General features: G+C 43.4%; 1 long non-coding RNA gene across 1 annotated transcript in view; it reads right to left on the reverse strand.

The window, feature by feature from the left end:
* The window catches only part of LOC122811305, a 155,135-nt gene that overhangs the window by 63,024 nt on the left and 77,451 nt on the right, over positions 1–14,660 (reverse strand). Inside the window, exon 2 of the long non-coding RNA XR_006366233.1 lies at positions 12,573–12,693. This is a non-coding gene — a long non-coding RNA (uncharacterized LOC122811305). The remainder of the gene's footprint in view (positions 1–12,572; positions 12,694–14,660) is intronic.

Raw genomic sequence — 14,660 nt, forward strand, 5'->3', positions numbered from 1 at the left:
TTGGCAGCTGGTGGTTTAGTGGAGAAGCGAACAGATCTATGTCTGGAGTTCCCCATGACACTGTCAATTTCTGAAATACATGAAGATCCAGTTTCCACTCGTGGGGATCCATGATTTGTCTGCTTAACACATCTGCTAAGGAGTTCTGTGCTCCGGCAGAAACCTTGCCTGAAGAGTTAGTTGCAAGCTGAGCGCAGTCTCCCATAAAATCATTGCTTGCCTGCATAGAGGATAAGAATGTGTTCCCCTTGTTTGTTGATGTACCACATGACAGTTGTGTTGTCTGTTAGAATCAACACCTGCCCTGGAAGAAGTAACTCCTTGAAAGCCATTAATGCAAACTGGACTGCTAACATCTCCTTCATGTTGATATGTAGATGCTGTAGTCTGGCAGGCCACTTGTCTTGTATCCACTTTCCATTTAGATGAGCTCCCAAGCAATGTCCGAGGCATCTGTCGTTAAAATCTGACTCACCTCTGGCGGGTCACAGAGAGTCCCTTGTTTAGGTGACATTCCTGAGCCCACCACAAAAATTCTTTTTGAAGGCAAGGTATTATTTGAATGACAGTGTCCAAATCCTGGCAGTGCTGTGTCCATACATTTTGAGATACCATTGCAGCTTCCTCATATGCAGTTTGGCATTGGGAAGCACCAGAATACAAGATGCCATGAACCCTAATGCTTGAAGGACTGTCCTTGCAGTCAGCACGGACTGATGAGATAGTTGATGGAAGTAAAGGGATAGACTCTTTTGTTTGTCCGGGGTTAAAAAGGCCATCTGGGCTGCTGTATTCAGTCTCACACCCAGAAAGCACATGTCTTGAGAGGGTACTAGACTGGACTTTATTTCGTTCACAGAATACCCTAGGCATCTTAGCACTGCTATAACATATTCCAGATGCTGTAGAAGGTCTTCCTTTTCTTGAGCCAGAATCAGGCAGTCGTCCAAGTAAGGATAGATTTGAATTCCTTTTAGCCTGAAGTAAGCTATCACTGGAGCCAGAACCTTTGTGAATACTCTGGGCAGTAGATAAGCCAAAGGGCAATGCAGAGAACTGATAATGAGAATTTCCAGCTCGAAACGCAGATACTTCCTGCAACTTAGTCTTATAGGCACATGAAGGTAAGCTTCCTTGAGATCTAAAGTTACCATCCAGTGATCTTTGCCCAGCAGAGGTAAAAGCTGTTGTAACGTCAACATCTTGAACTTGGGAATGTCCAGATAAGTGTTGAGGATAGATAAATCCAAAATTGGTCTCCACGTGTTCCCCTTCTTTGGTACTAGGAACAGGCGAGAATAAAATCCTAGGCCCCTTTCTGATACAGGGACTGGCTGAATGGCCCCTATTTGGAGTAACAGAGAAATTTGCTTGTGAGCCTCTTTCCTTTGTGGAGGAGGAACGTCTGGCATGCCTTTGAAAGGGGCAATGTATGGAAATAAAACCTGTAACCGTGGTGAATGATATCCAACACCCATCTGTCTTGAGTAATTAAATCCCAATTTTCTTTGAAAAGAGACAGTCTTCCTCCCAAAGGAGCTGCCAGGCGAGAATCTACTGGCAGCTGAAAAGGCAGGTCATTGGGTCTGTTTATGAAAGGACTGACCCCTGCCCTCACCAGAAGTCTGAGCAGGTGAACTCCCTGTTCTAGGCCTAAAAGAACCTTGAGCTCTGCCCCTACCACGTCTAGACCTACCCCTAGACTGGGAATCATAAGCAGGATATGTCCATCCCTTAGTAGGCCAATTTCTACTAAACTTGGTGGCTGCACCTGCAAAAATCTTTAACAGTTTGCATAGACTTAGCTTTGTCCTCCATTTTCTTTAAAACTGCTTCCACAGGCGAACCAAACAACACATCAGACTGTAAAGGAGCATCCAAAATCCTTGTCTTAACATGCTCAGCTAAATTCTGATCCCTCAACCAGGCATGCCTGCGAAGAACAGAACTAGTGGCAGCCACCCTCGAGGAGGCCTGTACAGCATCAAAACCACATTGCAAAGAATGCTTACCCACTTGTTCAGACACATGAACTAAATCCAGCAACTCTTTACACTCAATACCTTCCGCCAAAGCATCCACCTTAGATTTCAGTTGTGAAAGGAGATAATTTTGATATTTTAGCATGTGAAACTGACAATTCAACGCCCTCATGGCTAAAGTGGAAGAAGTATACACTTTCCCCATCTATCCAAAGCCCTTGCCTCTTTATCAGTGGGAACAGGGTTTTTAACCACAGAGGCTTTAACACCTTTAGGTCCCTGAGAAACAGTTTCCGGGTCTGCCCTAGGACTCTTAAAAAGATACTTATGAGCTTCAGGCACCCTATAGTACCTATCAGGTTTAACAGGAGCAGGAGGCAAAGAATCAGGGTTCAGGAAGCCTCTGCAAAACATCTTCCACCACATTCAACACAGGAGGTATAGCTAAGGGCCTATGCTGGGGTAAAACAAGAATTCCCTAAGCCTTTTCCTGGAATCAGAGTAATCCTGGCCTTCCCATTTAAAGTGCTCCCTCATGGAATGCAGAGTCTCTGAAAATGAGAAATCCTCAGGAGGAGAAGCTGTAGGAGTGGAATCATCCACATCAGAATCAGAATAAGGAGGATACTCCTGCAAATCTTCCAGAAGACTCAGAAGCCTCTGAACACTGTTCAAAACTATCAAACTCAGGTTCCACCCTAGGCCTCTTATCAGGAGGGGGCATAGAACCTCTAATCATAGTAATCAAATCTTCCGCCATTTTAAGCATATGTTTCTTAGGCACAGAACCTGAAGTGCTAGGAGAAGCCCCCACTGAAGCTAAACTTGGTCTACCTCTCAAAGAAGTTTTGGAAACAGAAGGAGAGGCTCTAACTACCTTGGGAAGAGAGGGAAGAACAGTTACCTGAGAAGCCCCCTCAGCCTGGCCTACCTCCTGAGAAGGCACATCCTGTAACAGTAAAGTCTCTGCCTGAGACTCCAAAGAAACTCCTGGCAAAACCTCTGGCTCCACTGAGCCTTCAAAAGAACCGGCGTCCGGGACTGCCGGTTCATCAACCCTAGGCTTCGCTGTTTTGTCCTTGCGCTTTTTGGACGAAGCGGCCGGAGCATCCGGCGGCATTTTATAATTGCAACGCTTCCCAAACACTAACCTGGCACAGTCTAACCTTCTCTTAATAGTGCGTTTGTTAAACCTAGCACAAGAGCGGCATCCAACAACGTCGTGCTCAGGCCCTAAACAAGGTATACACAAGGTATGGTAATCCCTATGAGGTATCTGTTTCCCACAAGAAATACAGTTATTCACTTTTTCTGACATCCGGTTAAATACTGAGGCAAGAAAAACCAAAATGTTCTAGCGGGTACTTAGCCAACTCTGATTCGGTCTGAAACTCCGACTTCAGAAAATTTCAGAACGCCAACCTGCACTCGCAAAACTGCTTCTGCATCGGACCATGCGGCAAAAAAGACTGAGGATATGACGTCGGTCATGCGCATTAGTACCCTGACGTACTGACGTCAGTCTAATGCGCCCTGACCGACGTCAGCCATATACTCTGGTATTCGGGCCGACTGGACAGCGGACTACACCCAATAGTTAGGACTGCAGCAATGTGGAATGAAGAACATCAAATGGAGCAAATATTTTGGGCCAGTCTGCAGGCATAGCAGATAGGGTTTTAGCTACACTGGTCACTAATGATGTACATCAGTTAGTCATTAATCTTACTCAATATGTGTTTTCACAAAGTGAGCTCAGTGTGCCAAATAAAGGATTAGGATATGTACCATCATTCTGTGTGTCACATTTTGATGCAATGAAGGATGTGAAATATTTTTGCAGGTCTTTGAACATAAAATATATTTTTTCTCATAGGGAAGATGTTGTACACAATATGGAAGGTGATTCATTCCATTTAAAAAAAATCTGGGTTTCAACCCCCTTATAATAGCACAGTAAAAACGTTTGAACAGTTGATTATACATGACTTACAGGTAAACCAGGCTCAGATTTTTTGCCCATTTTCAGATAATCTCTCATTTGAAGAGAGAAAGGCCCTTAATTCTTTAATGCATAATGAGAACTTAGTTATTATTGGAGCTGACAAAGGAGGGGCTATAGTTACATGGGATAAAACAGCTTATGAACAAGGAGGCACACAGACAGGTGTTGGATCCTATTTCTTACTGTTCCTTACCCATGGACCCTACCCGGGGTTTTAAACAAGAGACAGATGTTTTTTTTATGAGGGCCAGAGAACAGGGTATTATATCAGCAACGCTGTTGTCACAACTGACGGTGGATCAACCAAGTTTCTCAGTACTTTTACTTGGTCCTGAAAATCCATAAATCTTTAAGTAATCCCCTGGGATGCCAGATTGTGGCAGGAAGGGGATCACTGACTGAACCCTTGTCTGAATATTTAGAGTTTAAGTTGAAACCCCTCCTTCCTTTGGTTACGACTAGGATTAAGGACACCAAACAATTTTTACAGTTAATGGACAACTTACAGGTTCCCAATGAGGCACATCTAGGGACACAAAGTCTAATCTTTATACACCAGTATCCCCCATGAAGGTAGTATCAGGGATGTTTATTACTGGATGCAACAGTCGGGTACTTTTAGGGAACAAGAAATGGAATTTTTCTTGTCCATGTTACAACTGGTGTTAGAACACAATGCTTTTATGTTTAACAATCAATGTTATCTACAGATGAGAGGAATGGCTATGGGGACTACTTTTGCCCCCATTTATGCCGATCTCTTTATGGGCTATTTTGAGGCTCAGTATATTTATACTAGGAATCATTATTTTACATGTCAGCTTACAATGTGACAGATACCTAAATGATTGTTGGGTGGGATGGCAAGCAGAGGCGGCTGACTGGCATGATTTTGTGGGATAGCTGAATAATAATCAATACAGTATTAATTTCAGTGGGAAATATTTATTTACCACTGATTTCTTAGATGTAAATATAATGAAGGCTATTGATGGAACTATGATCACCAGTCTTTATAGAAAGACTTTTTTTTACAAGAACTCTTTTTTTACATGCCAGCAGCTATCATCCCTGTCATACCATGAAAAATATACCTAAAGACCAGTTCCAGAGTGTAAGGAGAATATGTTCTGCAGATGCAGAATATGAGAAACAGGCTCAGGGTTTAAAGGTACGGTTTTTGAACAGAGGATACACTAAGTCTGTGGTAGATAAGGCCTATTTACAGTCCAAAACCAGTAGTAGGACCAGTTTGTTACAAGAAATGCAAAGGTCATTCATGGAGGTCCAACAAGGGAAAATTGAGATTCATAACTACTTATGGTAATAATACTTTTAAGATTAAAGCAACCATTTCAAAATTTTGGCATGTGTTCCACTCAGATCAAATTTTTTCTACATTGATTAACAATGCAGTTTTGGTTATCGTAAGGGTAAATCCCTGGGACAACATTTTTCTTTATTTAAGAAAGCTAACTATTCATCTACAAGAGTACCACAGACTCAAATGGGAAGTACATATTGTGGTTATTGTAAATATTGTAAATTGACTTCCAAAACACAATCTTTTACCTCAGTAAACACCAAGAAAGTTTATGACATTAGATATTTAATTAAAATCACTAGTACATGGGTAATATACATGGCAATATGCCAATGTGGAGCTTTTTACATTGGACAAAGCTCTTGCATTTTAAAAAGAGGATAGCTTTGCATATTAGTGACATAAAATGCAAACACATCCGAAGTGCCCTATATAAGCATACACTAGTGCATAGCATGGCCCATTTTGTGTTTTTAGGAATAGATATGGTAAAGGCACAAGCTATGAATGAGACAGTTAGACATAATATACTGTTAAACAAGGAATGCAGACGGATAATTAATTTAGGAGCCCTTTTTAAACCAGTGCTCAATGATCAATGGTAAGGGATCTTTTTCTGAACACAGTTAAGAAGTTCTCCTGTTCGATTCTCAGCTGGAGTGCCTTCTGTGTGGAGTTTGCATGTCCTCCCCATTGTCGAGTGGCCTCTGAACGAAATGCGTGAATGGGCATGCCTTCGCTGAAGGCTGGATGTCGGGCTGGCAACTCTGCACCATAAAAAAATCTACTGCCAATCAGTAGCGGACCGGAGTTCCGCTGTGGTGACCCCTAACCGGGAAAAGCCGAAAAGACAAACAACAACAACATAGTGTTTTAACACTAGGATGAATAAGCTGTATTTGCATTTTCATAAGTAAATATTTTCATGAATATATTTCTAATAGTGAATGGAGATATTTGGTATGGTTAGGTGTGTAAATGTCATTTATGGGATAAAAGGGATTTTGTGTCTTTGGGTTTTGACATACTTGTTTTTCAGCATTGTAAATGGATTATATAAAGAACATGGTGGATACGATATGGGGTGAAATAAAAATAAAAATGTCTAATGTATCTTTAAATGGTGCTACATAAAACTAGGGCTGGTTGCCTAGTAAGACGCACATTGATGACACCATGTGGCGAAACCGGTCTGCACCAACATGGAATACACATCATCGAGCTGAAAAGTTCAAACTACGCAAAGTACAGTTTTGTACCTACCATAAATGTAGATGTCCGAACTGGATAGCATCTGCAGTCATAACAAGTGGGTTGTCCTGTCGTCAGGCAGCCCTGCAGTCGGCCGGATTCCAAAGTCCGGGTCCGGCTTCGGCTGATGTCGCACTCCACCCGACGTCATCTCTGGTCGTCTTCGGGTATAAAAGCATCAGCCAACGCCATTTTCCTCAGTGTTTCTTGCCCCAGATGCCAGTAGCCCTCTTGTAGGCTAAAATTTGGATAGATGCCAATGTTTCCAAATAGATAGAGGTAAACACAACAATAAGCATGTATGTACATATATACAAACAAATACACCATAAAAGACTCCCCAACAGCTAGCTATTAGAAGGGTAAACACCTAGGAGTACCACAGAGGGAAGGAGGGAGGGTAATCCTGACTGCAGATGCTATCCAGTTCGGACATCTACATTTATGGTAGGTACAAAACTGTACTATGTCCTTCATGGATGCATCTGCAGTCATAACAAGTGGGTAGAATACCATAGCCAACTAGGGAGGAGGATAAAAGTAGATTATGGTGTGTTTAGGATCCCTTGCAGTACAGCAGTGGCAAACCCTGCTCGGGATCTGGAATAAAGAGGCAAATTATAATGCTTGGCAAATGTATGCACGGAGGTCCAAGTAGCCGCCTCAATAATGTCTTTGGTTGCCACTCCTCGTAAGAAGGCTGTGGTAGTGGCTGTTGCCCTTGTAGAATGAGGTCTTATGTTCTGTGGAATTGGTTTTCCATGGAAGGAGTAACAGTATCGTATGCAATTTCCTATCCATTTGGAGATTGTCTGTTTGGAAATAGCTTTTCCTTCCCTTCCTGCTGCATAGGCTACAAAGAGTTGGTCAGTCTTTCTGCTATTTTTTGTTCTGTCCAAGTAGTAGCGTAGCTGTCTATGTACATCCAAGGTATGCAGTATTCTTTCCCCTATGTTTTGTGGGTTGGGAAAGAAGGTAGGTAGGTGGATTGCCTGGTTTAAAGACACTCTGGATACCACCTTGGGCATAAATGTTGGATTAGTCCTCAAGGACACTCTATCTTGGTGGAAGATTAGGAAGGGTTGCACTGCCATTAAGGCCTGTAGTTCTGAAACCCTCCTTGCTGAAGTAATTGCCAGTAGGAAAGCAGTTTTCCATGACAGGTGTTGTAGGTCTGCTGTTGCTGCTGGTTCAAAGGGTGATAGTGTCAACTTTTCTAGCACAAAGTTTAAATCCCAAGCTGGTAATGGCGGGTTCCTTGGAGGTTTTACATTCTTGATTCCTCTGAGGAACTGCCTGAGCAAAGGGTGCGAAAAACAGGTGGATCAAAGCTGTATTCTGCTGAAATAGCTGATGCATGTATCTTGATGGAGGAGTAGGACAGGCCTGAATGAAGAAGTTCGGCCAGATACTCCAGAATGTTAGGTATATCTATGTTTGACACAGCTTTTCCTCTTTCCGTACTCCAAATGACAAACCTTTTCCATTTTCCAGCATAGTTCCTTCTTGTTGAAGGTCTGCGTGCTTCAAGAATAATGTCTTTAACTCTTTGGGAAAGTTCTGGATTAGCTGCTGCTATGTGATGTTCCATGCAGTCAGTTGCAGCGTTTTAGGTTTGGATGTATGATGCTGTAGTTGTTCTGAGTTAACATCAAAGGCATCAGTGGTATTGGCCACATATTGTTCGAGACATGCTCTTCAGTAGTGGGTACCAGTGTTGTCTTGGCCAGTTTGGAGCTATCAGGATTATCCTTGGACGTTCTTCCTTATTTTTAGCAGTACCTTGTGTATCAAAGGAAGAGGTGGGAATGCATATGCTGTTAGGCCTTTCCAGTTGAAGGAGAGTGAGTCCACTTTCCATGCTAGTGGGTGGAATGTCCTTGTGCAGAATTTTTGAGCTGGTAATTGAGAGGTGATGCAAATAGGTCTATCTGTGGCATTCCCCATTTCTTCGAGATGGTCTTGAAGATGTCCGGTGCAGCTTCCATTCGTGGGCATTCAAGTGGTTCTGCTTAATATGTCTGCCAGAGTATTGTCTTTCCCTGGTACAAATATTGCCTGTAACTGAATGTTGTAGCTGAGTGCCAGGGTCCACAGCTCCAAGGTCATTCTGCATAGGGGGTATGAATGAGTGCCTCCCTGTTTGTTGATGTACCACATGACTGTGGTGTTGTCTGTCCTTATCATCAACTGGCCCTCTTTGAGAAATGGTTTGAACTTTTGGATTGCCAGTTTTACTGCCAGCATTTCTTTTAGATTGATGTGCAGGTGAAGTTGATCCTGTGTCCACAATCCTTGCACGCATTTGTCCAGCATGTGGGCCCCCCATCCTAGGTCTGAAGCGTCTGTTGTGATGGTCTGGCTTGGTTGACATCTGCGAAAGGGTAGGCCTGTGTTTGACTGGCATGCCTGAGCCCACCATAGGAACTCCTGTTTTAAGCATGGAATTAGTGGGATTTCTGTTTCTAGACTGTGTCGGGACCATAAATTCTTTAGGTACCACTGTAGTTTCCTCATATGTAGTCTGGCAAATGGGACCAAGATTATGCATGATGCCATGAAGCCCAAGGCCTGTAGAACTTTTCTTGCTGTTAACTTGTTCAGCTTTGTTAGTGCCAAGAAGTAAAGAGGAAGTTGTTTTTGTTTTTCCGTAGTCAGGAATGCCATTTGTTGTACTGTGTCCAATTCCGCGCCCAAGAAAGTCCTTGTTTGGGATGGTATCAGTCTTGACTTTTGTAAATTGACTGTGTATCCCAGTCCTTGTAGCAAGTAAATGACCCTTTGTAAATCTGTTGTCAGCTTGCTTTTGTTGTCCCCTTGTAGCAGGCAGTCGTCCAGGTATGGGTAAATTTGAATTCCCTGTAGTCTGCAATGGGCGATTACTGATGCCAGGCATTTTGTGAATACTCTGTGCGCAGTAGATAAGCCAAAGGGCAATGCTGAGAATTGATAGTGCTCTGATCCTGCAAGAAATCTGAGGTATCTTCTGCAGATTGGTCGGATGGGGACGTGCAGGTATGCCTCCTTGAGATCTAGAGTTACCAGCCAAGACTCCTTGCCCAGCATGGGAAGAAGTTGCTGTAGGGTCAGCATTTTGAATTTTGGGACAATGATATATGTATTTAAGGTGGACAGGTCGAGAATTGGTCTCCAACTTTTTTCCTTTCTTGGAACTAGGAATAGTCTGGAGTAGAACCCCTTTCCTTGTTCTGCTGTTGGCACTCTTTCCACAGCTCTCATGTTTGCTAACTCCATTATCTGGCGTAGAGCCTCTGTTTTTTGATTTGGAGGTAGATTTGGCACTCCTCTTTTGACTGGTAAAGTGTGGAAGTGAAACCGTAACCTTGATCTATGGTTTGTAAAATCCACTTGTCTTTTGTTATGTAGTGCCAGTTCTTTGAAAATAAGGTTAACTTTCCGCCTAGAGGGGCTGCTATTTGTTCCCTGGTAGGCGGATTTAGGATTAAGTCACTGCGGTTGTGCTGATGTAGTGGCAGTGGCTGTGTCTGTGCCTCTGTTGTTACCTTGCCACTGTCGTCCTCTGTAGGCACCTCCTCTGGATTGGTTTCTGCCTCTGGAACGTCTATTTCTACCCCTTTGAAATTTTGTGGAGTCAGGAAAGGACCAATTTTTGGCAGGCCAGTTCCTGCTAAACCTTGGGGGTTGAACCTGCAAGAAATCTTTAACAGTTTGAACAGATTTTGCCTTTTCTTCCATTTTCTTCATAACCTGCTGGGCAGGTGTACCAAACAAACTTGTCTTGTCCATAGGAGCATCTAGCAACTTAGCTTTAACATGATCCGGTAAAGCTTGTTCCTTTAGCCATGCATGCCTTCTTATCACTGTGCCTGTCATGGCTGATCTAAATGAAGCCTCCAGTGCATCATAGCCACATTTTAAGGAATGGTTGCTAACCTGTTGTATGTTATTTACCATCTCTAATGCATATTTCTTATCAAGAGATTCATCAGTGGTTAATTTTTTAGTTAACTGATCAAGCATAAACTCTTGGTATTGTATCATGTGAAACTGACAGTTCAAAGCTCTAGCTGAGAGAGTAGCTGAAGTGTAGACCTTTTTACCCCATCTGTCTAGTGACCTAGCTTCCCTTTCAGAAGGAATAGGGTTTTTAGCTGTGGTCGCGGCTACTGCCTTGGGACCCTGGGATATAGTTTCTGGGTCTGCAAGTGGGGCCTTGTAAAGGTGGTGATGAGTATCTGGCACCCTGTAAAATCTGTCTGGTTTGGCAGGGGCTGGGGGTAAAGAATCTGGAGCGGAGCAAACATCATTGAAAGCATCATCCACCACAGAGAGAACAGGAGGTATAGCTAAGGGCCTGTGCTGTGGGAGGTGCAGAAAGGTCCTAAGTCTTTTCTGGAGTCTGAAAAATCCTGTTGCTGCCATTGGAACTGTTCTCGCATGGCATGCAAGGTTTCCCCAAAGGAGAATTCTTCTGGTGGGGAAGCAGCTGGAATGGATTCTTCAGCATCCGAATCTTCAAAATTGGAGAAGGGAGCCTCAGGCTGATCAGTTATGTCTGATTCATCAGCAGAATCATCAGTAGAAACTGGCTCAGGGGGCTCTGCCCTAGATCTCTTCTCAGGGGGCTGAGAGGCCCTATCTGGGTGAGGTTGAGATCCTCTAATTAAAGAAATTAAATCTTCTGCCAAAGAAAGCATTTGAGAACTAGAAGAGGGCCTGGATGTGGGGGGTTTAACAGGCACTGATTTAGTAGTCTTGGCTGCTTTAGCCCTGGCGAAGGCCTTAATGGACATGGCAGCTGGAGGCCTAGCAGCACCACGTGCTGGGGTAGAGACATCCAAGGGGATGGTGTCTGATAAGTCCACCACCGTAGTGGGTAAACTTTCTGAGGTCGATTCAAGAGTTGTAGCAGGGGCCTCAGTTGTTAGAATAGGTTCAGCTGTACTTTGAGCAGTTTTCTCGGTTTCGGCCGAAACCGAGACACTCGCGGTTTGCTTTACCGTGGTTTCGGCCGAAACCGCGGACCGCGAATGTCGGTCTTTATCTTTGCGTTTTTTGGGGGTAGTCGGAGGATCCGACGGCATAATGTACGCAAAATCAGTACCGAAAAACTGTTCTGCAAACTCCGACCGACGCCTAAGCGTTCGTCGGTTAAAAGAAGCACAGGCCGAACAGGCTGCTACGTCGTGGGCTGGGCCTAAACAAGGCAGACAGTATGAGTGGAAATCTTTATGAGGTATTTGTTTCCCACAGGTTAAACAATTGTTAACTTTTTCTGACATCGGCTGAGGCAAGAAAGAGTCCCCAACGGGGTACTTAGCTTTAGAAGTCTTCGAAGTAGTATTCGGTAGAAGTAATCTGTGGATCCGACCGACCGGCACTTGCGAACAGCTTCTGCTTTGGGCGCCACGCGGCAAGAAAGACTGAGGAAAATGGCGTCGGCTGATGCTTTTATACCCGAAGACGACCAGAGATGACGTCGGGTGGAGTGCGACATCAGCCGAAGCCGGACCCGGACTTTGGAATCCGGCCGACTGCAGGGCTGCCTGACGACAGGACAACCCACTTGTTATGACTGCAGATGCATCCATGAAGGACATCAGAGAATACAATCAACCATTTTTTGCAGGGGGAAGCCCCCCCCAGGCTAATTATATAAACCAACTCCAAGATGGCACTACAGTGGGAAAAAGGGCCCATACTCTTGATCCCTGCTGTGCTGTGATCCAGCACAACAGAGGTCCCTGCATTACACAAGTTATTCCATTGTTTCCATGGATCAACTTTTCATGGTTCTTGCTTTTAAGCTCAATAATGTGAGCGTTCGGTCTTCTGTTAAGGACGTATACATAAAGCTTGATACTACATATGTGCTGAAACAGAGGCAGTGATATTAACTTCCACTGTAAATGCCCAAAAGGCACAAAGTTTAAACTCACTTCTTAATTTGCAATTTTTACTTGAGTGGTGTAAAATATAGCTGCATTATTTATCAAAAATGTCTACTAAGAAACAGAGCTCGTCTCACCTGTAGTAAACTCCAGTGTGCCCCTCTTCAAGTTTATGTATAGCAGAGAAGAGTGAACCAATGAACAATGCTACTGTGACAGCGATGATAGCACCGAGCTGAGCCATCCCTGAGAAAGCACCTGTAAAACAAAAGAGACACGAATTAAATGACACTCCAATTTAAAAACATTCTACCACAAAAAACAAAGCAATCAATGGAAAGAGATGTAATCTTACCTGATCTGCAGCTTTCTATTTATTTCAGCATGCCAGACAGCAATTAATCACAAGCATACATCAAGATTCCTATCTGGACCCCTATTTATTGTGAGGTCTCCCTCCTAATATTTCATATTTATTAGCTTTCTCGACAGGCTGCTTCACTTGTTAAACCACCATTTCTGTACATAATGGTTCTTTTTTTTTCTCTCAAACTACTCCTGTACATCAACAAATTACCATTGTGCTGAGAGAAATTTCCAGCATATGTGTATCTGCTAGACATGAGCTAAAATTATTTACTCTGCCACTCTGTTTAGTCTTTTATTATGATCCACAGGGTACAACTATTTGCTCAGACAACCTAGGCTTTGGCCTACTTCATCTGCATGGCACATTCACAGTTAAACAGATGACAGTTGAGACAGCATGCAACAAACCTACACTTGTGGAATGGACCACTCATGCCCTTCATCCAGTCCACATTTCACTGAGGCACTCCAGTTCTTCACGTCCCACAAAGCATCATCACCCACAGGTGGCACCTTACTGGGACACTCCTATTTCTTATCGGTCCCACCCAGCACTGGGAATGCTGTTTCTTATTCAACCCATGACACTGAGCTTAATTCCACCAGACACATCACTAGGAGTCATGTTTCTCACTCTCTCAACACTCTACTGGGATTCCTCCTTTCACCCACACTGCCAGGATTCTTGTTTCTCACAAAGATGGCAATTTCTCACCTCTTCCCCACACAACTGGGATAGCAGTTATTCACCTACACCACAACCCACTAAAATGTCAGTTTCTCACCAATACCACACACACCAGTGATTTCACTTGTCATCCACACCACCAGATGTCTTGTTTCTGACCCCTATGATTACAGCTTCTCACCACTACTACTTCTAATTTAAACATTATCCAAAGAAGGCTGTTCCACATAGTCGCCATCCTTTCTGTGCATTCATCTATGTATTGTCTGTACAACGGATCCTCAGTTTAAGACTCTGCCCCCTCCCCAAATCTTACATGCCTCTTTTCTAAAAGATTCCCTCCTGGACTCTGCAAATGCTCTTAAGACACTTGCATCATGTTAAACTTTAAGCAAATATGCACGTATTTTGTGCACTGTAGTCTGCAAACGTCATGAAAAATCCAAAATATAGACTTGAACCAGACAATGGGGTTTTGTTTTGCACTCCTGAACTCTCTCTACAGGACTTATGGCACATATCTTGTTCCACTTCATATTCTCTTCGGGACATCTCATTTTTTCACATGTTTGAAAAATAACCAGTTTCCTTCAACCCCTTTTTCCACAAGGTCCTAGTTTCTTTCATTTCAAACTCTCCTTACTGTACTTCCTTTACTTAAGTTGCCTAAAAAAAAGTAATAACTTATTTCTCAAACAATATAGCTTGCAAATCATGATAGAGCGCCCTTTGTTTAGATTACATTTTGTTTACTAATGTTCTTCTTTCGGCTTTTTCCGGTTAGGGGTCGCCACAGCGGAACTCCGGTCCACTAATTAATAATTGGCAATAGATTTTTATGGTGCCAAGGTGCCAGCCCAACACCCAACAAAGGCGCGCTCATTCACGCATGTCTTTCAAATGCCACTCTACCGTGGGGAGGACATGCAGACTCCACACAGAAGGCGCACCAGCCAAGAATCGAACAGGAGAACCTCTTGCTGTGAGGCGACAACACTATCGCTGCACCACTGCAGCTTACTACCACCACTTATTTCCTGTTTATCAAATTGGTCAGCTATCAAAGTTGGCACTGCCTGTGACCCACTTCAAGACAGAATAACTCAGACTAACACATGCATTTGATAAAAAAACATAACGTCTACTAGGATGTCTTTACTACCTAGCC

Source organism: Protopterus annectens, chromosome 9.part0, assembly GCF_019279795.1.
Source record: "Protopterus annectens isolate FY-2018-M chromosome 9.part0, PAN1.0, whole genome shotgun sequence".
Lineage (NCBI taxonomy): Eukaryota > Metazoa > Chordata > Ceratodontiformes > Protopteridae > Protopterus > Protopterus annectens.